Genomic DNA, 27,947 nt, shown 5'->3' on the forward strand with positions numbered 1-27,947 from the left:
GTCATAGCCTTGCAGATTTCTTACATGGAGCTAATGTCAGGTGGGCTACTAATGTCTTCATGTTCCTGGTACTGTGAGCCTTGGTATGTCTAGAGTTGCCTGCCTTGGCATAACAGAAAGAGATGCAACCTGTTATCCAATCAGATAGTGAACCCTTAGCAACGGCAATACCAGGTATATTAGGACAAAAGAAACAAAAAGCTGGGTGAACTTTCTAAGGGTTTTGCTCCACTCCAATCTATTTTGCAATCCAAATTGTTCAAGACTTGTTCACCTTTGTAGGCATGTGACCTTGGAAAGAATATTGGGAGTTTAATTGACTGGTTAAGGTAGCATTCCATCACTACTGTAGGTAAGAATTTAGAGTATGGACGCAGAACAACCCTATTATGAAAAAACGATGAGGTCCATATTCAGTTTGCCAGTGAACTGGAAAGTTCTCCTAGGACAAGCAGGATGGTAGTCCCAACATGTGGGTGACCTCATCCGATGGAGCCTGGCACGGAAAACTTTTGTCAAAGTTTCTAGAAGCTTTGACCAGCAGACTAAGCATGCCCAGCCTGCTACTATCCACGCATTCACGCGAGGTCCTCCTTCAGTCTCTTATTTTCCATGGTACAATTGCCTTGCGGTCATGGAGCTCTCCAGTTTTTTCTTTTTTTTCTCAAATAAGTTTTGGGTTCCTGTCATTTTCCTCATCGGGTCCCCTTCACAGTCTGTGCCTCTTCGGTTTGGTAGGTTTTCTATTACCCATTTTTCCCAACTTTGCGGTCGATTCCCGACTTTCTGCTTGTGGTGACTGCTGGTCATCGACCACACCCCAGGTGTTTTTATGGTGTCAACTGGTTTTTGTCGTGTCTCAAGTGCCCAGGGACCATGTCTATCATGGATCCGCATGAGGTTTGCATCCTTGCACGACGTCCGTGGGTGCCATCTGTGTGATCAGATGACCCCCAAAGGGCATTGAGTGCACCTCAATAAGATGGAGAAGCTTTTTGGGGCCCCAAAGTCTGCTCCTTCTACTCCTGCGTCAGTTCCATTGACACCGAGAGGTCACGGGGAGCCTTTGGATATGCTTCCCCTGGCTGTTCCTCTCGCCAGTACCTCCAAAGATCGAGAAGACTGTGATAGATCGTCAATGGTCTCACTGCTATCCCGGACATCAGGATCTTTCACTTCCTCGGCTCTGGAGAAAGACCGGGCCGAGCACCGAAAAAGGTCCTGCAAGCATCGCCACCGGTCAACATCGATGCATGGCACTGGTTCCGGCGAGGCATCAGCGCCTGCTGAGCCGCCTTCAAAGTGACACCTGCCATCGGAGGCCCCATTCTTTGATGCCCCTGGTAGTCCTTGACATTCTAAGAACGACGCCGAACTTATTTCCGAACCAACGAGGATCACAACAACTAATAGATTATACGTCAGTTTCTCTTAAAATTACTTCTAATAGTAGGATAGTCGGTACCGAATTGAAAATATGTAATATTCATACAAGTGATTTGTTGACCCTCATAACATCCCGCGGTCTCTTTGGGCATCTCTGCTCTTTGTCAAGCCGCAATTGGGATCATCTTTAATCAGAGGTCATGAATTCATTTGTATGTAAGACACTTTTTGTTCATTTTTGTTTTACTAATTTTTTCTTAAATTTCATTTAAATAAAATATTCCTTGAGTGAATTAACTCAAGAATACTTCTCTTTCAGGGATGAACGGAGCACAGTCCATGGAGGGCGCTACCCTTCCAACGATATCAGAGTGCAGAAATGGAATTTAAGAAAAAATTAGTAAAACAAAAATGAACAAAAAGTGTCTTACATACAAGTGAATTCATGACCTATGATTAAAGATGATCCCAATTGTAGCTTGACAAAGAGCAGAGATGCCCAAAGAGACCGTGTGATGTTATGAGGGCAAACAAATCACTTGTATGAATATTACATAGTTTCAATTCGGTACCGACTATCCTACTATTAGAAGTAATTTTAAGAGAAACTGACGTATAATCTATTAGTCCTTGACATTCTCCGCCAACATCGTTGCTGGGTACCGTGCCACCTTGGAGATCTGAGGAAGAGCTGGTAACTTCGTATCCTCCTTCATCAGTCCTGACCACTCCGGACTTTCAGGAGTTGGACAGCAGGGTGCAGTCCGTGGTGCTCAAAGCACTCCAGAGCATTGAGCTGCAGGTGCCACCTGCCCCCGTACCGGAGCCTGAGCCTCCCCCCTCGATGCTAGTGCCCCTGCTGGAGCATCTGGACATTTTTCTGGGTGCTCTTCCGATGTAACCAGTGCCCGAGAGACCCTCATTTCCCCAGTGGCCACCGATGCCCACCACCAGAGCAATCCTGATTCTTGAGTCCTCTGAGGAGGAAGATACAGATGGTACCGTGTTTCCCAGATCACGGTTTCCCGAGCCCATGCTGGGTCCTTCGGGCCTGCTGCGGCCTCCGATCCCTTCGATGCCAGGAGAACCGTCGATGCCTGTGGTGCCTTCAAGACCTCCAAAGCCATTGGTCCCAGGGTTGATACCCCTTACAGAACTCACCCACGGCACACTGGTCCTAGTGAGGAGGATGGGCCTTATGACCCTTGGGGTGATGACTCCATGGACTCATCCTCGTATTATTCAGATGACCCCCTCTTGGAGCCCTCTCCTTTGCGGGGTTTGTCAGGGCAGTGGCTGAAGCCATTTCCTTTCGGCTCCTTACGCAGGAGGACGCGCAACATAAGATGCTGGAAGTCTTCCAGTTCGTCGACGCTGCTAAGGACATCGTGGCAGTTCCTATCCATGATATTTTTAAGGACCTCCTCCTTCAAATGTGGGAGCACCAGATTTCTCTCTCACCCTGTCAATAGAAAGGCCATCACCACCTACTTGGTTCAGCAAGTCATGACGTTTGAAAAGAGTTTGAAAAGCGGCACCTCCCCCACCAGTTGGTGGTCGTGGAATCCGCCTTGAAAAAGGCCCGGCGCTCCCACCCCCATGCCTCTGCCCCTCCGGGTCGTGAACACAGGGAGCTCGATGCCCTGGGCAGGAAAGTCTTACAAGGCACCTTGCTGGTGGCCCGCATCACCACCTACCAGCTTTATATGACTCAATAAAACTGCAATCTCTGGATATGGGTCCAGGATTTTGCTGAGGGTCTGCCTCAACAGCAGCAAGAGGCCCTCTCAGCCATTACCATGCTGGGTCTCAAAGCGGGAAAACATGAGGTGCGTTCCACCTACGATGTTTTCGAGACAGAGGCCCACATAGTGGTGGTGGGCATTGGTGCCAGGAGAATGGCATGGCTCCAGGCCTCTAACCTATGGCCTGAGGTTCAGGATAGGCTAGCTGACCTCTCCTGAACAGGTAAAAACCTTTTGGGGGCTAAAGTCCAGGATGCAGTAGAGAAATTGAAGGACCATCATGATACCCTTCAGCAGCTGTCTGCTAGCACCTGTGAAGGCCCATCCTTGTCCAGGAAATCCTCCAGGCCGGGTTCCCAAAAGCCCTTTTACCAGCAGAGAAATATTATCTTCTAGCCTCCTGGGCTCATACACCATGCACCGGTTCCAGGGCCCGTCCTCTCCAACAGCAAGCGCCGAGACCCCACCCGGCACCCCAGCAAGCCCCAGCCATGGGCTTTTGACTGGCGGTGAAGAAGCGAAGGTCATTTGACAGTACCCCTGACACCGGATTCCCCGGTTGGAGGCAGGCTTTTGGGCTTTGCCCACCACTGGGAAAAGATCATGTCGGATCAATGGGTCCTCACTATCATCCGTCAAGGGTACCTTCTGAACTTCAGTCTGCTCCCAGAGACCTCTCCTCCATGTCCATCGTGGGGTTTGTCTGCCCACCAGGTCATACTTCAGATGGAACTCGCCACCCTCCACTTGGTGGGCATGGTGGAATCGGTCCCTCACCATCAGCAAGGCCGAGGGTTCTATTCGAGGTATTTCCTCATTCCAAAGAGGAATGGCGGCTTGCGACGCATTCTCAACCTCCGGGCGTTGAACAAGCTTCTCATAAGAGAAAAGTTCAAGATGGTCTCTCTGGGCACACTGATCCCACTCCTCCGAAGAGGAGACTGACTTTGCTCCCTCAATCTCAAGGAGGCTTATGCATACATTGCTATTGCCTCAGCCACCGGAAGTACCTCCGCTTCGTGGTGGGGAAAGCACATTACCAGTACAAAGTGCTTCCCTTCGGGCTGGCATCTGCCTTCCACGTCTTTACCAAATGTCTAGCGGTGGTGGCCTCCTATCTCAGGTGTCGCTCGGTGTACATGTTCCCCTACCTGGATGACTGGTTGGTCAAGAGCGACTCCCGTTCTGAAGCCTTGCATGCTCTGACTTTGATGGTACAGATGCTGCAGATGGTGGGGTTTGTCATAAACTTCCCCAAGTCTCATCTCTGCCCATTTCCACAGCTGGACACAGTGCAGGCACTGGACACAGTGCAGGCAAAAGCTTTTTTGCCCCGAGGTTGGGCAGTCGCCCTTGCCTCACTGGCTACCCTTGTCCAGAACAGCTGGAGGGTGCCAGCTCACCTTCTGCTCTGCCTGCTAGGCCACATGTCAACCTCTGTCTATGTGACCCCTCTGGCTTACCTCTACATGAGGAGAAGCCCAGTGGACCCTGCGGTCCCAGTGGCAGCAGGCTTCCCAGGATCTCGAGGCACTCTTCTCAGTCACGGACCCTCTCAGAGTGTCTCTATCCTGGTGGGAAGATCTTTCCAACCTAGAAAAGCAACTTCCCTTCTAATCCTCTCCGCCTCAGGCGATTCTCACCACAGATGCTTCCCCTCAAGGCTGGGGAGTCCATGTGAACAGCATCCATACGCAAATCTCTGGACTGCCTCTGAAACCGACTCTCAGATAAACTTCCTGGAGCTGTAGGCAATTCAGTACACTCTATGCGTGTCCAGAGACCTGTTGTTGTCCAAGGATGTCCTAATTCCGAGTTATGATGAAGTATGTCAACAAGCAGGGTGGCATGGGTTCATTCCTCCTCTGCCATGAGGCGGTAAAATTGTAGGCCTGGGCCCTTTCACAGGGAATCTCTCTGTGAGCAACCTACCTGCCATCTCATAGAAACATAGAATTGACGGCAGAAAAAGACCAATCGGCCCATCCAGTCTGCCCAGCAAGCTCCCACACTTATTTTCCCATACGTATCTGTTTCACCAACCACCAATTTCAGGGCCTTTGTTGGTAACCTTTTGATTCAAGTTTCCTGCCATCTCCTGCCACTAATGCAGAGAGTAATGTTGGAGTTGCACCAAAGGTGAGCATAAGGCTTAATGGTTAAGGGTAGTAACCACCGCATCAAGCAAGTTACCCCAATGCTTGTTTACCCAGATTGCACAGATCATTGCCTTGTTGGATGTTGTCTGAATGTAAATCCTGTTTTCCACATTTCCTCCTACCGTTGAAGCAGAGAGCAACACTATATATGCATTCACAGTGATGTATCAGGCTTAATTGGTTTAGGATAGTAACCACCATAATAAGCAAGCTACCCCCACACTTATTTGTTTACCCCAATTGTGAAGTTCAGTCCTTGTTGGTTGTTGTCTGAATGCAAATCCTCTTTTCCATATTTCCCCTGCTGTTGAAGCAGAGAGCAACGCTGTATATGCATTCAATGTGATGTATCAGGCTTAATTGGTTTAGGGTAGTAACCACCATAATAAGCAAGCTACCCCCATGCTTATTTGTTTACCCCAATTGTGAAGTTCAGTCCTTGTTGGTTGTTGTCTGAATGCAAATCCTCTTTTCCATATTTCCCCTGCTGTTGAAGCAGAGAGCATTGCTGTATATGCATTCAATGTGATGTATCAGGCTTAATTGGTTTAGGGTAGTAACTAGGGGTGTGAATCGTGTGATCGATCGTCTTAACGATCGATTTTGGCTGGGGGGGAGGGAAATCTGATCGTTGTGTTTTTTATTTTTTAAAAATCGTTAAAAATCGTAAATCAGGGGAGGGCGGGAAAACCGGCACACCAAAAAAACCCTAAAACCCACCCCAAACCTTTAAAACAAATCCCCCACCCTCCCGAACCCCCCCCAAATGTTTTAAATTACCTGGGATCCAATGGGGGGCTCCCGGCGCGATCTCCCTCTCTCTCTGGCCACGGCTGCGTTGAGAAATGGCGCCGGTGGCCCTTTGCCCTTATCATGTGACAGGGCAAAGGTAGCGCCGGTGCCATTTTGGTTCCTGGCTCCCGATGTCACGCGTGCAGGAGATCGCCCCCGCTGGACCCCCAGGGACTTTTGGCCAGCTTGGGGGGGGGGGCCTCCTGACCCCCACAAGACTTGCCAAAAGTCCAGCGGGGGTCCGAGAGCGACCTCCTGCACGCGGGCCGTATTGACAATCTTCAAAATGGCGCCGGCGCTACCTTTGCCCTCACTATGTCATTCAGGCGACGCTACACTCAGCGGTTTGCCTGTGCTGTGATCATCGCGGCACTGAGCAGTCAGCTGAGAATGTGGCCGCTGGGATTTCCTGCAGCACGGCTGTTGGGGAAATCCATCCATTAGCTTCCCGGACCCAGAGCTGAAGATTGGTGCTGGCTGGCCACTTTGCAGGGAGAGGGCTGGCTACGCAGAAGACCAGCCCAGCTTCAACCATAATGTTCAGCTGATATAGCCAAGTCTTGCTGGCCCCCAGAACCCAAGGGCTCATCTGGCGGGGGAGGGGGATGGTCAGCTCCTACTCTGCAGCCCTGCCCTGCTCCTGTGAGGATATCTCCAGATTTGAGCCTACATGACACCCAATAATTAGTGGTAGACTCGTTGGAGGCTTAAGTAGAAACAAACACTGCATGACTCTGACAACTAAAGGCTGTACAGAGATGTTTTTTTTCCCTACACAGTGATAAGGGCCAGTTGCACAAAGGTCAACAATAATGGAGTTAGTCTTAGCACCAGACTCCAAGAGATGAAAAAGGTATTCAATCAGTGTTTGTGTAGGATAGGAAAAAGGATCTATAGCTTCCGCTCACACCACATAGTAAACCTCCTCCATTTAAAATCATAAGACCTTCCATAGGGGGATGCTCCATAGGAATTAATACCTTCTAAACCCAGGACAGTTATTATGAGTCACAAAACAACTTAGGACACAATAAGAATTAATGTCAAGCTTTATTTAGCAAATTGTTTTGTCTATCCTTAGCATAAACCTGTGAACCCAGCTCTGTATTTGCATGATAAGAAAATCAAGACTTAAAACCATGTTATGAGTATCTGTCGCTCAAGCTGAACCAGAAATGTCTTGTGTGGAAATGTCTTTAATGACTAGTTGATGTACTCCTAAAGAAGGTTCCATTGCTTGACAGAGTCCCTCTCTCTTGGGCAAACTGATCTCAGTGTATGGAATGTTGCAATCTTGTCCTTTTTGCAACTCAGCTACTGATACAAATTTAGCTCCAGTTATATAAAAAAACTCCTGCTTCAGTGATGTTCATGGGGTTTTTCTTGGTCCACAATAGAGTGATCTTGCCATGATGCATTAGGTGATAGAGATGTGCTTCGTGTTTAGGTATCGGGTCTGGCTTCGGTCGACCGATTCGTTTAAAAATTTAGTTTTTCGCGTGTGTTTTGTTTTTTTATACGAACGGAGTTAGTGCGCACTAACGGGGTTAGTGCGCTCACTGTTACCGTTAGTGCGCACTACCTAAAGTTAGTGCGCACAGCCAAAAAATTGCAACTTTTAAGTAAAACGTATCAATTTTTAAGGAGTCCGTTAGCTAAATGTACGGTTCCCAGCTCCCACTGGTTCGCACCACCTGGAAAACAGGCAATGGGAATGTAGAACCAGTATTTTAAATCATCCGTAGTTAGTGCGCACTAACGGGGTTAGTGCGCTCACTGTTACCGTTAGTGCGCACTACCTAAAGTTAGTGCGCACAGCCAAAAAATTGCAACTTTTAAGTAAAACGTATCAATTTTTAAGGAGTCCGTTAGCTAAATGTACGGTTCCCAGCTCCCACTGGTTCGCACCACCTGGAAAACAGGCAATGGGAATGTAGAACCAGTATTTTAAATCATCCGTAGTTAGTGCGCACTAACGGGGTTAGTGCGCTCACTGTTACCGTTAGTGCGCACTACCTAAAGTTAGTGCGCACAGCCAAAAAATTGCAACTTTTAAGTAAAACGTATCAATTTTTAAGGAGTCCGTTAGCTAAATGTACGGTTCCCAGCTCCCACTGGTTCGCACCACCTGGAAAACAGGCAATGGGAATGTAGAACCAGTATTTTAAATCATCCGTAGTTAGTGCGCACTAACGGGGTTAGTGCGCTCACTGTTACCGTTAGTGCGCACTACCTAAAGTTAGTGCGCACAGCCAAAAAATTGCAACTTTTAAGTAAAACGTATCAATTTTTAAGGAGTCCGTTAGCTAAATGTACGGTTCCCAGCTCCCACTGGTTCGCACCACCTGGAAAACAGGCAATGGGAATGTAGAACCAGTATTTTAAATCATCCGTAGGTAGTGCGCACTATCGCTGGCTAGTGCGCACTATCGCGGATTAGTGCGCACTACCTTGAGCATGCTCTGTGAGGTCCCCGGAGGCCATTTTGCTTAAAATACACGCACTAATAATTATTTTCTTACTACGTGCAGTCTCTGAGACAGAGCAGTGAGCTGAGCAGCACGCGCAGTGAGCTGACTCTGAGTCTCTGAGCACTGTGAGCAGCAGTACAGACACCAGTCCAGTAATAAAATCATCAATTCAACAGACGTTGATTCACACATTATCATCAACTCTACCACTGTAAGTGTATAATATAATAAATTAAATATATAAGATTTTGTTTTAGTTTTTATACAACAGTATTACTTTACTAGTAGTTACTTAGTTGGTTAAGAAATAGTTAATGCACTTTTTTTCGGTGAAGTAGCATAAAATAATATAAAATAATATTAAATGAAGTTACTTACATTAGGGGAAATTAAAAGTTTAACACACAAAAGTACTTCATTTAATTTTATGCTAATTTAGTGAAAAAAAAGTTTAACAGAAATTGTCAGTGTCAGACAGCTCCCTCTCTGCATGAGAGGCTGGCTGGCTTCACAGACAGGGGGGGGGGGAGCTCAGCTGCCTGACCCTCACTCCTCCCCTCCCCCCATGTCCCTGCCACTGAACTGAATAGTGTACTGTCACTGTGAGGGTGAGGGCTGAGACAGCTCCCTCCCATTTCTAACTGCTGCATTCCATTACTGTCTCAGATTTAGGCATAGGCAACATAGGTGATTACCTAGAGTGGCCAAATTTTGAAGGCACCAAATACCCAGGCAAAAGTGGCATCTGCTCCAGCTGACAGTTGCAAAGAGGGTCTGCTGTGGCAGTCTGGGACTCTGGAAGAGGTAGGAGTAGAGGGACTTCACCCACTACTCGATCTCCCAACTCTACTCTTCAGTCCTGCCTATTGGTACCAGATCCTAAATCTAGCCCTGCCATCATTCCTTGATGTGAGGGACTGGCATAAAGCTGCCTCTTATTACATGACACGATTTTCACCTTCTTGTGTTTTGGCCCCGAGGTAGAGTCTGAATGCGCCTGTCCATTGATTCATTTTGGGTCCCTGGCTCCACAAGCTCTCACTGCCTTGTTGGTACTTGTAGTGGCCTCTGCAATCTCCTCCCTCGCTCCTAATAACAGCTTCTTCCCCCAACTTCCCTTACTGAATTTCAACACTCCAGTTTAGAGATTTGGAGTTTTGGTGGGGGGGGGGGGGAAGGATGCACTGACCTGTTTGCTGTTGATCCCTCAGTCAAAGCATTCTTGTCTTTCCTGCTGATAGTTTCATAAGCTCCTGGGCTGCTCCGATCCTGTGTTACTGGCAGACCTCTATAGTGCAGGTGTGTGCTGGTTCTATGTATTTTGATTGTTAATCATTTTGTTGCTGTTTTGACCAGTTATCTGTTTTGTTCTGATTGCATTGTTTTCTTTGTGTACCATGTATTTTTTTTTTCATGTATGTTGACTTGTAAATCACCTAGGGCACTGTGTATCAGGCGATTCATACATTTTTAATAAACATAAAGGTATCTGCCATCTTTTTGTGGGCTGGCTACGCCTGATTTTTCATCCTCTTACTGCTCACTTTGTTTACCTCAATTTGACAATGCATGGGGCTTGGACCACAGCTTTAATTATCCAGTGCATTCTAGAGATGTTCAATATGACATTGCTTCTTTACATTTCAGCTTTCTTGGGCATCACAGGTATTAAGGGGAGGGAGGGAGAACCACAGATAGGCAGCTATTCTTGTCTGTGCCCTCCCTTTCTCCCAGCCTGGTGCACTTTAACAGCTCATGGTGAGCATAGTTTCCTTTAAAAATGAAATGTCTGGTCTTTCAGCTGTCCCTGCTGGTAAATGCTGTAGCATAATTTTGGACTGTACCACAGGTGATTGCGATGTAAGGACACGCTCATTCATTTATGGCATGTATTGTGCATTTTTATTTGCTGTAGGACTAGCTGTACAAAAATGCCTTGCAAATTCCTCCTAGTTTACTCATGCTTCATTTAAGAGCAGGATGTCTAATTGTTTGGGTTTCTTCCTTTCTTTTAGGGGAACATTAACTGCTAGCCATTAGTAACCTGCCATAAGAATTCTGTACTATAAGGTAAGTTTCTTTTTCTGTTTCCTAAAACAAAAAGCAGTTTCCTGCTAGATTTTATTTTGTAGCTTTCTGAAAGTTGGTATTTAAAGAAGGGCTGGGCAATCTTTTCATATATTGAAAATAAAAAGAGCCATGCTGGGTCAGATCAAGGCCTGGGTCCCAAATACCCATCAGATCCCAAAAATTTGATCTATTTCATGTCCAGTCTTCTTTTATATCTCTCCAATGTTAGTTGCCTTGACCACATTTTCTGCAACAGGTTCCATATCTTGATTGTGCACTGAGTGAAAAAATACTTCCTACAATTTGTTTTAAATCTACTGGTTGCTTATGTTATAGTGGTCTTATGAGGTTTCAGGCTTGAAGGAAAAATTTCAATTAGCAAATAAATATTTCTGTCAGGTTTTAAAATATTTGAGGCAGAAGGTGTCAGGTGTCTTGTTGGGGCTGAAGGTTCAAGCTCTGAGAGTCCCTTGACCATGATGATTACAAGCCTCATGCTGCTTAGAGCAGCGGTTCTCAACCGATCTGTCGCGGCACACTAGTGTGTCGCAAAGCACCGGCAGGTGTGTCGCGCACCTACTGCTCTTCCCCCCCCCCCCCCCTCACCTCAGCGAGATGAACACTGCTGCCATTCCTGCCCAGGCTATCAGCACATTCAAGCCCCGAGGGGGAACGGCAGCAGTGTTTGTGGAAGCTAGCAAAAGAAACGTGACCTTTTGTTCTTCCTGCCCCTGTGGCCCGGAAGAGGAAGTGATGTTTACCAGGCATGCGGGAAAAAGAAAAGGCCATGCATGCATGCTGCTGCTACAGAAATCGCATCTCAAGGTCCGTGTCCCCCCCACACCCCGGCCCCGCTACACTCAGCGGTTTGCCTGTGCTGTGATCATCGCGGCACTGAGCAGTCAGCTGAGAATGTGGCCGCTGGGATTTCCTGCAGCACGGCTGTTGGGGAAATCCATCCATTAGCTTCCCGGACCCAGAGCTGAAGATTGGTGCTGGCTGGCCACTTTGCCAGGGGCTGCAGGTGAATGGCGCTGCTGCCCCCCGCCCCTTGGCCTGGCTCTGACCTCCCCTTCTCTCACCAGCACGACACCAGCAAGAAAATATAAAAATAATAATAATCAAACTGCAAAAAAAAATAAAAGGCTGGGGTGGGGAGAAGAAAAAGCATAGAATTACATTCTCAGCTGACTGCTCTGTGCCGTGATAGCAGCACAAGCAAACAGCTGAGTGCTGCCTTCTTACCACTACGAGGTGGGGGAGGTCACTCCTGCAGCAGTTTCCAGCCTGTCAGGACTCTGCTTTTAATAGCAGCATACCGGCTACCTTGTGCTATAGCTGTCATGTGTGCTGTGGGTGGGGGTGGGGTGAGTGAGTGAGACAGAGAGAGTGAGCTAGCATGTGTGTAAGTGTATGAGAGAATGTGTGTGATTGAGACTGTGTGTGTAAGTAAGAGAGAAAATGTGTGAGAGCAAGAGACTGCTCAGGAAAGTCACTGGTGTGTGTGAGAGAAAGAGATTGGTCAGGGACATGACTGGTGTGTTTGTGGGTGTGTGTGTGAGTGAGAGAGAGAGAAAGACATATTGGTCAGGGACGTGACTGGTGTGTATTTGAAAGAGAAAGATATTGGTCAAGGAAGTGACGTTTGTGTGTGAGACAAAGAGGATTGGTCAAGGAGGTAATGTGAGTGTATGAGATTGGTCAAGGAGATGACTGGTGTGTGAGAGAAAGAGTGATTGGTCAGGGAGGTGTCTGGTGTGTGAGAGAGAGAAAAAGTGGGCCCTAAAGAAGAAGAGTGTGAGGACAGAGTTTCAGCAGCCATTGCTGCTTCTGGCGAATGCTATTGGCCTAAAAGGGAAAGGAGTAGGAGAGTTACTGGAGAGGGTAAGTAAAGTTGGCTTTTTAAGTTTATCTTTCTTGATTGACTGCCATTTTAATTATTGGGTATTATGTGATGTCTGCTGTTTGAAATATTTTATTGGTGTTTAGAGAATTTTAAATAATATTGTAAGTTTTTAATGATTGAATGTTATTATATTTATCAGTTGTTTTGAAACATTTATTATATTTATTAGTCTAGTTTTAGAATTATTTTATATTACTTGAGAAATGTATAAATAGAATTGTGGAAACAGAAACTGATCTGGAAACAGCAAGACGCCAGACTGAGTGTATGCAGTGCAACAACGCAAAAACAAAAACATTAGCTTTATTTACTCTGTGTTCTATGTGTGTGACCCAGATAAGGGTATTCTGCAAGTTTGTAGATTCTGTGTAGGGATCTATAACAGCTTGGTTTGTTCTGTTTTCCTAATAGGAGGTGTATTGGTGTTTAGCGCCTGGCTAAATTTTTGTAATGTTGCCTTTTCATAGGTAGGGTTGTTACTGTTTGAAATCTTTGCATATTAGTTTGTGTACATTATTTCAGATCCTGGGAGTCTGTTAGGTGCTATATTTCTGTTTTGCACAGAATGCAGACTGGCTTTTTGGCTTTCCATTCCAGTTTCTGTCTCCATATTTGTACTTTACGGTCTTTCTGTACTTGGTGAAGGTCGATTCTCTGTGTGACCAAAGTGAAGAATTTTACTAGCATGTAGATATTTATATCAATATTATTTGTTGTGTTTTCTCAATAGGACATGCATTGATGGAAAATTACTGTTTTTTCATAAGGAGGGCTATTGCACCTAGTAGGAGAGTGTTTATGTTGCTGTTACTGAGATGACACCAGAAATATCTTTTTTGTATGGTAAATTGAACGAGGAATGTCCTAGTTCTGTTCTGTACCCATTGTTGGGGGCTCAGGGTGGATCCTGTAGATACAGAGTGTATGTTTATATTTAGCCCCGTGATGATCATGTATTCAGTGAGTCACGCATGTGAGAACCATCTGTCAGGTGTGTCCAGACAGAAAAAAGATTGAGAACCACTGGCTTAGAGTATGGGGAAAGTTGACCTATATTACTCTCAGCTTTCTTTTAAAGGCTGGATCTACTCAGCATTCTTCAGGCTGGGCTGAAAGAGAAAAATCATTTAATGTAAACACGCAGTGGACACTTACTGACACTGCCATCCTGCAAGTCAGACTGTACCCTAACACAGGGTTAATACAATTAGTTTTAGAAATGGCTATCACTGTACATAGAATTATGGGGCAGACAGAGAGGATTATAGCACAGCAGGGAAGTGTTTCACACATACATGCCATCATTTACACTGTCCATATCCCAACTTTCAGTGGTCTTTTCCTTCTCAGTGCTTATTGTATGTCAGTAATAACCCAATATGTTTCAAGAGAGCCTCGAACAAGGTCAGATTAATCAAAATATGGAAACTGAGTTCTTGAATGTATCTTATGAATGAGCTGGATATCTTCAAAACCACACTTGGGAGAGTCTGTGATTGAGTTTGTGGAATTTGGCAGTAACCCTAATGTCGGTTCAGAGGTGAAGTCAAAACAGGAGAGAAAAACTGAATGCTACCCTATTACATTTCTGAATGTAATTTCAGGGTGAAAAATAACTTTTTTTTAGATACATGCTCTATTCCTGTGTTATATTCAGTCCAGTGAGGGGGTAATTTTAGCATATTTTATAAAAACAAAACCACTTATGTTTTCACTCTCTGTCCATCCATCTGATGTCACAGGCAGGAAATGGCAGCAGGTGCTGGTGGGTAAGTCTCCAGTGGCTGAAACAGCAAGGCTAGCAGTGTTCTCAGGCCTTGCCAGCTGAAAAAGTAGAGTTGCTGATAGAGGAAGCACCAAAGATTACTGACTGCAAAGGAGAGAGACTGTTGATGCTGGTCAGAGCAGGCTGAGTAAGCACTAGCGTTTTGTAAAGGTTGTAGAGAGGGAAAGAGGTAGCAAGAGAGTGGGGGCCTGAAGGCTAAAATTGTCGTAACACAAAAAAACTGGAATTGAACCCCTCTCTTCCTATGGCACCTATAAAATGTGTTTTTAAGTTGTCACACAATTCTAGACCTGTTATTTATAGTCCTTTAAAACACCACTGGCCATCTTAGTGCATTCTCCATTTGTTCTTTTATGGCCCCAGGGCCAGCTATAATATATAATTACAGATACAGGTCAATGTCTTTGGAAAGGTAGCAGCTTTAATGCAGCAGCACCAGAAGAGGAATTTTTTTTAGTTAATTCAGCCAGAATTGTAAAGAAAATCTGTTTTTGCTATTTGGCTTTGTAGTATTGTGATTATTTGCAGAGATATGTAAAGGGGCACCATGCACATTTTTTAAAGTCTTTATTTGTATCCAAGAGTAATATAGTACAACAGAACAAGAAACAAAAAGATACAGCGCATATGGTACACATGAGCTTCTTCCATATATAGGGAGATCCATAACATATTTTAACAAAGTATACAGACTGAGAATATGGCGTGATCAACTATCACAGTTGCAAAGCTTCCAGTATCTTTAAGAACATAAGAACATGCCATACTGGGTCAGACCAAGGGTCCATCGAGCCCAGCATCCTGTTTCCAACAGTGGCCAATCCAGGCCATAAAAACCTGGCAAGTACCCAAAAACTAAGTCTATTCCATGTTACCATTGCTAGTAATAGCAGTGACTATTTTCTAAGTCAACTTAATTAATAGCAGGTAATGGACTTCTCCAAGAACTTCTCCAATCCTTTTTTAAACACAGCTATACTAACTGCACTAACCACATCCTCTGGCAACAAATTCCAGAGTTTAATTGTGCGTTGAGTAAAAAAGAACTTTTAGATTAGTTTTAAATGTGCCACATGCTAACTTCATGGAGTGCCCCCTAGTCTTTCTATTATCCGAAAGAGTAAATAACCGATTCACATCTACCCGTTCTAGACCTCTCTTGATTTTAAACACCTCTATCATATCCCCCCTCATCCATCTCTTCTCCAAACTAAAAAGTCCTAACCCTCTTTAGTCTTTCCTCATAGGGGAGCTATTCCATTCCCCTTATCATTTTGGTAGCCCTTCTCTGTACCTTCTCCATCGCAACTATATCTTTCCCATACCTTATCATACATCAAAACATTATTTTTCAACATACAGGTCAATGTCTTTGTAAGTGCAAGCTCATGCACCTGTCTGTGCCAATGTTCTAGTGTTGGGACAAACTTTCATTTAGTGGCAATAGTGAACCTCGCAGTGTGAATTAAATGCATGGAAAGCAATTTCTTATACTTTCCAAGTGCTTGGAAAGTGCTTGATTTTCCCAGCATCATAGCAATGTCAACTTCCAGAATCTGACAAATCAATCTTTTCACCCTTGCCCAAAATATAATTACAAAGGGACATTCCCACCAAACATGCATATAGGTTATCAGCAGACAAATTTTAGAGGAAGAAGAAATTTGATAAAAGAAAAGAGGGTATCGGTAAGTGCGAAATATATATTTTACCATAAGTTCCACCTTATGTGTACATAGCAATACTCTGTGGGCATCCCTCCTTATATTTCTCCATCCCTCCACATCCACTTGGAGCCCAAGGTCCCTATTCCACAACTCTTTTACAGGAAGAGCTATTTTGGCATTCAGTCCCATCTGCATGATGGCCTTCTAAATCAGAGAGTTGGCCTTCTGTGGAACATTATCTTGTAAATGTAGCAAGCTACTGTTAGGTTTGGTGGTCCGCGGGCTCCTCTCGCAAACTTCCGCACTCACGCCCCTGGTATGGGCCATCTCCTCCAGCTCCCAATGACACCAGGCTCCCTCGCTCGCCCAAACGGCAGGATACTGCACTTTGTCGAACCAGGACACTGCTGATGCATTCTGTGGCGGGTCACCACCGCCTTTCAGTCAGGCTTCCCATAGGCATGCGAGCACCTGATGTCACGATTCTTAAAGGACTCATGGTGGGAAATCTCCTGCAACGCCCATTAATGACCTCACAGGCTCAGGACTATAAAAGGCCTTTGCTCTCTCTTCCAAGCTGCCTCAGCAACAGGTCTCCCTATGTTCCTGTAGTGCGTATTGCTCCTGTGTTTCTTGGTTCTCTTTTCTGTGTTCCTGGTCTTTTTTTTTCTCGTTCCTGTGATACTTCAGTTCCAGTGACCCTTGACTTCAGCTTCAGTTCTTCAGCTTCAGTCTTTGTGTCCTTCACTGCCCACCAGTTCTTCTCCCTGCCTTCCTGCCCTACCTACCCGTCCTACCTTTCCCTTCAAATGATATTGACCACTGCCTGACTCTTGGATCTCCTTGACCGCCACCTGCCACTGACCTCTGTCTTCCTCTGGATAAGCCTTTCTTATGCCTACTCCAACCCAGTTGTCTTAACAGCCCCCATTGTCATCTACAAAGCCTCACCTAAGACCTGCCAGCCCTGGTATCCAAAGGCTTACCAGAGGGGTTGGTAAAGGCGAAGCTCATCTGGATCCACCTGCTGACAGAGGGGTCCTGCAGGGCTCCTCCCTGCAGGTTCCATCAACCTTAACTCGGTCCAAGGGTCCACGAGTACAACAGATTGCTGAGACTATGAATCCGGTGGACTTGACATCCCTGCAGACCATCCCGGGTTTCGCCTGTAAACTACAAGATCAGCAAAAGATCTTAGAGATCCTAGCAGCATCTATGGACTGGCTTTCCACAAGCTAGATGTACTCACTACTTCTGTGGCTCCACAGCCTCCTGTGACAGTGCCACTACCACCATAGCCTCCAACCATCACATACCCCAACTCCTGACTCCACCCTGATACGCCAGGGACCCCAAGCAATGCCGGGGTTTGTCAATCAGTGCAGCATGCACGTTTCCTTACAACGGCAGTGTTCTTGGACAATTTGACAAAGATACATTCTCTCTAGAATCATAGAAACATAGAAATGACTGCAGAAGAAGACGAAGTGGCCCATCCAGTCTGCCCAGCAAGCTTTCACACTTATTTTTTTCTCATACTTATCTGTTACTCTTGGCCTTTGACACTGTCAACCATGTCCTCCTTCTAAAACAACTGGCAAACATTGGATTGACAGGTGCTACACTAACCTGGTTCAAAACATTCCTGGAAAACAGAGGATATAGAGTCAAAATTCACAATACAGAATCCCAATATCACCCTTCCAACCGAGGGGTGCTGCAAGGTTCATCGCTTTCACCTACGCTCTTTAATGTCTACCTGCTTACCCCTATGTCAACTACTCACAAAATTAAGCCTGAAACACTTCCTCTTCGCAGACGACGTACAGATCATGATCCCCATAAAAGAATCAATCTCAAAAACAATGGAATACTGGGATAGTTGCTTATTAGAAATCAAACATCTCCTCACCAGCCTAAACCTCGTTCTCAGTGCTTCTAAAACGGAATACCTGCTCATATCACCGGAAAACAACAACACACATTCAAAGCCACCAGCCCTCCTTCAAACCACCCATGTAAGAGACCTAGGAGCCATCTTAGATAACCGTCTTAACCTCAAACCATTCATTAACCAAACCACCAAAGATTGCTTCCACAAATTACATATTCTGAAAAGAATAAAACCACTTTTCCACGCTCAGGACTTTAGAACAATCTTGCAAGCAATAATCTTTTCCAAACTAGATTATTACAATTCACTACTACTAGGCCTCCCAGCTTCTTATACCAAGCCTCTACAAATGGTACAGAACACAGCAGCCAGAATCCTTACAAACTCCAGGAAAATCGATCACATCTCCCCTATCCTCAAAGACCTTCATTGGTTACCGATCCACTACAGAATCATGTACAAATCCATCAATATCATCTACAAGGCTATCCACCAACACACTCAACTCGACCTACAAATCCCATTTAAAAAACACACATCCGCCAGACCCATCAGGGAATACTACAAAGAGTCTCTCCAGATTCCACATGCCAAAACCTACCAACATAAATCCTTGAGTCTCAGAGCTTTCTCTTCAGCAGGTCCAACTCTATGGAACTCTATCCCACCTGACTTGAGACAAGAACCATGCACTCTAACATTTAGGAAAAGACTAAAAACTTGGCTTTTCAAAAAAGCATTCCCAGGCCTTGATTAAAACCTCCACCCATCAGCACAACTCGTATTCAAAAATTGGATTAAAATAAGAATCCACCAACTACCCACTCATACTCAGCACCATATTATCATCCTTCACAACTGTATCATATTTATTTATTTTGCTATACAACTATATTATTTGATGCAATTGGCTGAAATGTAAATATTTCTTTGTTCAATTTCTTCCCCTTTCCAGATCCTAGTTAATTTTCCCTGTTTTATTGTAACTTTCTCACATCCATATTATTGTTTTACTGTATTTGAAGTTTGAATTGGGAATATTGTTTACTATGTTACTCTCTGCCTTACACACATTGTTAATTGTAAACCGGTTTGATGTGATGCTAGTCATGAAACTCGGTATAACAAAAATAATAAATAAATAAAATAAATAAATAAATTAGTAACTTTTTGGTTCTAGTTACATTCCACCCTCACCATTGACGTAGAGAGCAGTGCTGGAGCTGCATCTAAGTGAAGTATCAAGCTTAATTGGTTAGGGGTAGTAACCGCTGCAATAAGCAAGCTACTCCCATGCTTATTTGTTTACCCAGCTTGTGCAATTCAGTCCTTGTTGGTTGTTGTCTGAATATAAATCCTCTTTTTCTTCATTCCCCCCTGCCATTGAAGCAGTGAGCTGTGCTGGATATGTTTTCCAAGTGAAGTATCAGGCTTAATTGATTTGGGATAGTAACCGCCGTAACAAGCAAGCTACACCCATGCTTATTTGTTTACTCAGACTATGCAATTCAGTCCTTGTTGGTTGTTGTCTGAATGTAAATCCTCTTCATTCCCCTCTGATCTTATCTTCATTCCCCCCTGGATGGTACAGCCCTAGCATGGACCTTCCCCCTTCTGGGAGTCTGCAGACCTTCTGCTGCACAATGTGCAACAATTTATCAAAATCTTCAAGACTGTCTTTGAAGAACCTGGCTGAACTGCCACTCGTTTCCTACTTACTCCACCTTTGCCAAGAAACCAAAACCCTGGCAGAATATGCCATAGAATTCAAGACTCTGGCAACAGAGTTCAACTGGCGAGAGGATTGTCTCATCACTATCTTTTTTTAAAAAGGATTTTAAAAAGGATTGGATAAGTTCTTGGAGGAGAAGTCCATTATCTGCTATTAAGTTCACTTCGAGAATAGCCACTGCCATTAGCAATGGTAACATGGAGTAGACTTAGTTTTTGGGTACTTGCCAGGTTCTTATGGCCTGGATTGGCCACTGTTGGAAACAGGATGCTGGGCTTGATGGACCCTTGGTCTGACCCAGTATGGCATTTTCTTATGTTCTTATCTTCTTTGAGGGCATCTCACCATGGATTAAGGACAAGCTCGCTGCTCGAGACCCTCCAGTCTCTCTCGAAGGACTCATCAAACTGGCTGGGCAGATTGATCACTGACTCCAGTAGAGGGCCCATGAGGTTCACCCACCTTGTAGAAAAATTACACTGGTGCCACAGTTCCAACAGCCATTGTCACCTCCAGCACCTGCTCCTCTGACTCCTTATCCTCCTGCAGAGCCCATGCAGATGGTTTGCAGTCATTTGGCCCCGAGCAGAGGCTCCACTGCAGACAACAGGACCTATATTTGTATTGCACTGGCCAGGGCATCTGCTAATTCAATGCCTGCTGAAGTTGGGAAACCACAGTGCCTAGGGGTCCAGTGAGGAGATGACCCTAGGCCTTACCATTCCAATTTCCTAACTACTACGTACAGTGACCTTAGAGTTGTGTTCCTTAAGCTTCGCCACCCTGGCATTCATGGAGTCCGGTTCAGGTAAGAACTTTAACATGAAGGAACTTGTGGATCATCTCCACATATCCAGAATCCAGAGGACCTCCCCCTTGATAATTTCTTCTATCTATAGAGAGAGTCTTCCTGGCCAGATCACCTTGACTACTATGCCAGTAGTCCTATGAACTGGTCTCCTTCATCAAGAAAAACTTAGCCTTCTCCCTGCAGGTTGTGTCAATTTCGCCTTGGCCCAAGGGTCCACAAGTGCAACAACTACTATAAACGAGGTTCCTGCCCCCACAAGCTTATCAATTGTCGGAGCCTTACAATGTAGACCAAACTGCATCTAGATCTGAGTGATGTATTTTGAACTGCCGAAAAGGGGTTTTCAGCTCTGCAGAGACTGTAAGCCACCACAGCCAAAGAGAAGGAATATAAAAATACATCAAAACCCCTGTGTGCACTTCTGTGAATAACAAATGTTCTGCAAGGACCAGCAACCAGCACTCAGTGATAACAAGTTGGGAAAAGGGCTGTTTAGCCTGCCCAGAGAATAGCCAACACTAAGAGACTGAGTTAAGTAATCTAAACTTTGCACATAGAGAATCTTGGCAGAGGAGGGATAATGTTTATTTCTTTGTCTTTTGTCACAAATTAAATATCTCATCTTGACTGCTTCAGCCTTTCAGCTGAAGTCAAGCATAAACCCTTGCTGGCAGGTACTTGGAAAGAAAAACTGGTGGACCATAGTTTTTCTGTAAGAGACTGAAACCAGGACTGCTTTCTGTTTAGTACGAAACTATTTGGGGCAGCACCCCCAAGAGGGAGAGAGACCTTTCACACACTGCAGTGCTCATCTATTGGCTTGTCATCTAGTCAGCTCCCACCATCAAGAGGGACTTCTTCATTTTCTAGATTTTTTTTTTCCCATACAATTTTGTGTTTGGGACAAACATACTGGTGACATTGAGGTGGATCGGTTTCCACCCACCCCCTCCCTTTTTTAGTACTCATGGGTAAAGACGGTCTTTGAAAGCTGTATATGTCACTGCTTTTTCCCCCCATCTGTTTCTATTAGCATTCCTTTTTTTTTTTTTCTTTTTTTAGTATCCAAATGAGTTTATTAGTTGCCTAGGTTAACGGCCATACCTAGTGTTATTTTTGCATTGCTTGATATAAAATAAGAAAACTGCAAGTTTATATTGTATTTCATTATTATACTTTTCCCATGTAATGCTCTAGTTGGATTTACTGTCTACTTACATAATACTAGTAAAAGGGTTAATTACTGTGTTTTTCTAGTGTGGTGATTTTATCTGGTCTGTGTTGCCACAAGTGAGTTTGTTTGGGAAGGGCACAGAACTGTGGTATCAGAGTGACCAGGACTCTGTCTCATTTCCCACTTAGTCTATGAACCCGAAGACAAATCATATTAGTAAATATAATTTCTTATGTGGTACTCCTTACCTCAAGCATAGGGGTAATTCATAGACACATCACAGGGGGATCCACATAAGAACACAGCTTCAACTGGTTCAAAAACTACCTGAGGGGGGATATGATAGAGGTGTTTAAAATCATAAGAGGTCTAGAATGGGTAGATGTGAATCGGTTATTTACTCTTTCGGATAATAGAAAGACTAGGGGGCACTTCATGAAGTTAGCATGTGGCACATTTAAAACTAATCGGAGAAAGTTCTTTTTTACTCAAAGCACAATTAAACTCTGGAATTTGTTGCCAGAGGATGTGGTTAGTGCAGTTAGTATAGCTGTGTTTAAAAAAGGATTGGATAAGTTCTTGGAGGAGAAGTCCATTACCTGCTATTAATTAAGTTGACTTCGAAAATAGCCACTGCTATTACTAGCAATGGTAACATGGAATAGACTTAGTTGCATCAATACCACTTCAGTCTTCTTTAGATTTAGAGCCAGTTTAGAAACATAAAAACATAGAAATGACGGCAGAAGACGACCAAATGGCCCATCCAGTCTGCCCAGCAAGCTTTCACACTTATTTTTCTCATACTTATCTGTTACTCTTGGCCCTTATTGGTAACTTTTTGGTTCCAATTTCCTTCCCCCCCTGCCATTGATGCAGCGAGCAGTGCTGGAACCGCATCAAAGTAAAGCATCTAACTTAGGGGGTCATTTTCCAAAGTGATCGCACGCAAAAAGGGACTGTTCGCGTGTGATCACTAAATGGGGATGGAATCGGGGCGGCGTCAAGACCGGAACAGGAGGAGTCAGGGCGGCACCGGGGCAGATGACGCGAAGACATCGCGGACAGCGAAAAGGTAAGAACCCTTTTCGCTGCCAATTTCGCACCCAATAGCATCACCTTTACAAAATGCTATTCGCAGGCCCACCCCCCCCCTCCCCCCCCCCCCCCCCCCTGTACTGCGCAATTCAAAGAGCCCTGCAGTATTAGAGAATCCAGGCCTTAATTGGTTAGGGGTAGTAACCGCCGCAATAAGCAAGCCACTCCCACTCTTATTTGTTTACCCAGCCTGTGCATTTCAGTCCTTGTTGGTTGTCATCCAGTTTTTTATTTTGGACATGCATACTGAAGGCTTTTCAGAAGTTTCACTCCATGAGTTTCCAATTGGTATATAAAACTGCCTAAATACAGAAGCCCTCACAGTGACCAGCTAGCAGTTGACATATTGGTGCTAAATAGATGTTAAACAATAGGGTAGCTAGACCGATCTCTGTGGAACTCCTGACTGCATTGGATACCAGTTTGAACATTATCTATTCCACCATACTTGTTTTCGCCCATGACGTTAAGAGTGAAATCAGCAAAGAACTGGCCCAGTTATACCAAGTTCTTGCAGGTGCAATAACAAAATAGAATGGTCTATGGTATCAAAAGCTGTGGTAATATTCAGCAGAACCAAAATGCAACTTCTTATTGCATCAGTAAGTGACATCAAAAGCTATTGAACATCTTTGGTAACATTATTGTCTGGTTGTAGTTTCACCAACAGTAAAAACCAGCTGGAAAACCTTAATCACAATGGCTTCTAGCTTTGTTTCCAAGCTGGAATTAATTTTTTCACCAAGCTAGCTCATTTCCACTCTCACAGCCTCCATCATTCAGTGGGAAGAGTGTAGTCGGCATTTTTCTTGTCCTCTGATACTGTCTCCTCTGCACTCACCAGTTCTTCCATTACAGTTTTGTGGCTAGATCTTTTAGGTCAAAGAGCCTGCTCACCCCACATAATAGAAATTATTTATTTATCTATTTCTTTAATTAAATGCATTTCTAACCCACACTCATAGCAAGTTTTTGAGGCAGGGTATAAGAATAAAACATCCCTAATTAAAATAAAATAAATGACAAAAAAAACCCTTAGATGACATAGTTAAACATCATACATGCCTACAGATTAATTATATTTGCCTTCATATCATTCCTGGCAATAGATCATTGCTGACATTCATTAGACATATTTTATTAATAATAATAATAATAATAATAATAATAATCATCATCATCATCAGATTTAAATATATTTGCCTTTACATTCTTGGATTTACATCATTGAAATCAACTTTGAATATTTACATAGATGGAACCTCACTGAACGCTTGTGAAAACAAGTTTTTAAAGCTTTTTTGAATGATTTAGGGAGGCTAGTGTTCGCAGATTATCTGGTAAGGAATTCCAAAATATTGGGCCTACTATGGAAAAAGCCCTTTCTCTAGTGAAATCAAGATGGAGCTTGCTGCAGATTTTTATTAGCAGAGCGTAGAGTGTGTGTGGGCTTATAAACACGTAGCACTGCATTAGCTCATGCAGTAATATCGCCATACAGTAAAGTGTGGGTGAGAGTTGCAAGCTTATATTACATGCGCCATTTAATTGAGAGCCAGTGCAATGAGGTAAGAACAGAAGTAATATGGTCACTCATGCGTGCACCTGTCAAAATCCTGGCAGCAGCATTTTAGATTAATAATTTCTCTGACATTTCCTCTCTCTTGCGCCCAAAAAATATAGCAAAAGAGATGCGAAATAATAGTGAGCAAGAGTCAGCAACCTCTCATAGCCAGAACATCATGTGACTTCCCACCATGCACATTTTAAGGTTACTACGAGGCTGTTTCTACCTCTTATTAGTTTTGGGCACCCATGCCCATTCAGCTCACAAGCACAGGCATTAGGGAAGTCATGGAAATTGTGGCTGGAATGAAGTTGTGTTTAAACATATTAAAATAATAGATGAAGTAAGAAAAAGACCAAACTATCTACCCCATCTATTCCTGCCCACACTCCTGCTAATGTATGTCAGCTATAATGTAAACCATTTTACTTTTAGCTAGAAAGATGGCATATAAATGTTAGATGAATAAATAGTCGTCTTCCTTCTTTCTCTACAATTTAGGGCACATAATCTCCCACGTTGCACCCTACACCCCTCCATTCCCATATCTAAGCACAAGGCTGGGGAGAGGTGAAGAGGGGATTGGCTGCCCTCTGCACTTTTATTTAGTTAGCTAATCACAGAAATATCTGGAAATCTTTTAAAGATACCCAGTTAAGTAGCACAGTATCTGGCCACAAAGGCCGGATAACTTTAGACCTGCTTAGCCTTCCTCTGGAACGACCCAAAAATGATCCTTTTTTTTTCCAGCTGAATTATAGCCGGATAACTACTTATCCAGCTATAATTTAGACTGATGAGTAGCTGAATTTTCCACATTTACCATTTAGATGGATAATGTTTGAGTTAACTGTATAAATGGCTTTTGAGTGTCTACCCCAATATTAATTTCTGTTTGATGGTACAACAGTCTGTACACTGATAGAGCTTTATTATAATTGCTCAGTGATTATTTGGGGAAATGTGTGCTAAGTATCTATTCCACCATCCTGATGTTGTCAGCTATAAAACTCTTAATATGTATGAAAATATTTATGAAGTCTTGTGCTAGATTGCACTTTTGAGCTGTGAACTTTTGTTTTGTTTTGCTGTTGCAGCTGTTTCAGGGACTTCATCTTAATGTGTAAATAGAAGTGACAGTGAATATGGGTGAGGTAGGATTAGAATTCACAATCAGAGGGGAGTCTGACCTCAGCGTTCCACAGTCAGCTCCCAGCAAAGAAATAAAATGAGTTGAAATGAGAGAACAAATCATAACACTTAGAACAGATTTTTGATTTCAAAGGGGCATGAGATAAACACTGTGGATCTCTAAAGGCTAGAAAATGGAAATGAGATATGCATCCAGTGGGGTAACTTGCTGGTATGGCCGTTACTACCCTTAGCAGTGCCTCAAGGATCTGCTAGGACCTGTGCTTTTCAATATATTTATAAATGATCTGGAAAGGAATCCGACGAGTGAGGTAATCAAATTTGCAGATGATACAAAATTATTCAGAGTGGTTAAATCACAAGCGGATTGAGATAAATTGCAGAAGGACCTTGTGAGACTGAAAAATTGGGCAACCAAATGGCAGATGAAATGTAATGTGGATAAGTGTAAGGTGAAGCATATAGGGAAAAATAACCCATGCTATAGTTATACAATATTAGGTTCCATATTAGGAGCTACCACCCAGGAAAGAGATCTAGGCGTCATAGTGGATAATACTTTGAAATCGTCAGCTCAGTGTGCTGTGGCAGTCAAAAAAGCAAACAGAATGTTAGGAATTATTAGGAAGAGAATGGTGAATAAAACTGAAGATGCCATAATGCCTCTGTATCACTCCATGGTGAGACCTCACCTTGTATATTATGTACAATTCTGGTCGCCACATCTCAAGAAAGATATAGCTGCGAAGGAGAAGGTACAGAGAAGGGCAACCAAAATGATAAAAGGGTGGAACAGCTCCCCTATGAGGAAAGACTAGAGGTTAGGGTTGTTCAGCTTGGAGAAGAGACGGCTGAGGGCGGGGTATGATAGAGGTCTTTAAAATCATGAGAGGTCTAGAAAGGGAAAATGTGAATCGCTTATTTACTCTTTCGGCTAATAGAAGGACTAGGGAGCACTCCATGAAGTTAGCATGTAGCACATTTAAAGCTAATCGAAATAAATTCTTTTTCACTCAATGCACAATTAAACTCTGGAATTTTTTGCCAGGGGATGTGGTTAGTGCAGTTAGTGTAGCTGGGTTTAAAAAAGGTTTGGATAAGTTCTTGGAGAAGTCCATTATCTGCTATTAATCAAGTTGACTTAGAAAATAGCCACTGCTATTACTAGCATCAGTAGTGTGGGGTGGACTTGGTTTTCGGGTACTTGCCAAGTACTTATATCCTGGATTGGCCACTGTTGGAAAAAGGATGCTGGGCTTGATGGACCCTTGGTCTGACCCAGTATGGCAATTTCTTATGTTCTTAACTTACACATTTCTGGCATATGGTCTGGTCTCTCCTCCTCACCTGAGCCTCCTTTGTGCCTTCCTGAATCTAGGCTTATATTTCCCTTTCCTGGGAAATGTCATTTGGCCTGAATTCCCACTTTGTGTGTTTATGGTGGACCAGGTCAGATAGCTCGTCCTGGTCCTTTAAAGTGTTATGGAGCTCTAGTCAGTATCCCACTCTTTCCTTCACCAGGACCGAGCTTCATTAAGGTTGATCCTGGACATTCTTAAACATATGTCGATTATGAAGTATATAGTTCTCTAACTCAGATGCACATGTGGGCCTTCAATGGGGCCTCTAAAGCCAGTGGGATCAGCTCTGTCAGCTGTTATCCTGCCAAATCTCTGTGACTCCCAAGATGAGAGTATCACTTCTGTGGTAGTTGAATCCAAAATTTTAAAAGTGGGTCTCTCTCTGCATGTTCCACTGAATCGATTGATTCTATCCACTAGCACTTCCACTAAGGTATGTGGGGTCTGCATTGGTGTGGTGTGGAATCATGGATTGTGGTCCTCAACGAAGAATTTTTTGCAAATCAACCAGCTGGAGCTGTGAGCCATCCATTGTGCTCTAAATGCTTTATATCGCCTTTTTTCAGGAAAGAGAATTTTAATCCAAATGGACAAGCAAGTGACTATGTTCTTCATAAACAGGGAACATAAGAACATGCCATACTGGGTCAGACCAAGGGTCCATCAAGCCCAGCATCCTGTTTCCAACATTGGCCAATCCAGGCCATAAGAACCTGGCAAGTACCCAAAAACTAAGTCTATTCCATGTTACCATTGCTAATGGCAGTGGCTATTCTCTAAGGGGTAGATTTTCAAAGGGGTATGCGCGTACCCCCCAAAAACCTACCCTAAATCCCCCCTGCGTGCGCCGAGCCTATTTTGCATAGGCTCGTTGGCGCGCGCAAGCCCCGGGATGCGCATAAGTCCTGGGGCTTGCATGGAGGGGCATGTCAGGGGGGCGTGCCGCGAGTGACGCGGCGTTTCGGGGGTGGGCCCGGGGCGTGGTGCTGGCCCGGGGGCGTGGTCGAGGGCACTGGCCCGGGGGCGTGGTCGAGGCCTCGGGACCAGCCCCTGGGTCGGGTGATGGTGCACCAGCAGCCCGCTGGCGCACGCAGATTACACCTGCTTTCTGCAGGAGTAAATCTGCCAACAAAGGTAGGGGTGGGTTTAGATAGGGCCCGGGGGGTGGGTTAGGTA

At 44.3% G+C, this 27,947-nt stretch overlaps 1 protein-coding gene across 14 annotated transcripts in view; it reads left to right on the top strand.

Moving 5' to 3' along the window:
• PKNOX2 (PBX/knotted 1 homeobox 2) overlaps window positions 1-27,947 on the top strand; it is a 989,927-nt gene that overhangs the window by 405,822 nt on the left and 556,158 nt on the right. For all 14 annotated transcript variants that reach the window (XM_029573058.1, XM_029573057.1, XM_029573049.1 and 11 more), the window contains one exon: window positions 10,569-10,623. The gene's annotated coding sequence lies outside the window, so the exon portion shown is untranslated. The remainder of the gene's footprint in view (window positions 1-10,568; window positions 10,624-27,947) is intronic.

The sequence above is a fragment of the Rhinatrema bivittatum genome, chromosome 12 (genome assembly GCF_901001135.1).
Source record: "Rhinatrema bivittatum chromosome 12, aRhiBiv1.1, whole genome shotgun sequence".
Classification (NCBI taxonomy): domain Eukaryota; kingdom Metazoa; phylum Chordata; class Amphibia; order Gymnophiona; family Rhinatrematidae; genus Rhinatrema; species Rhinatrema bivittatum.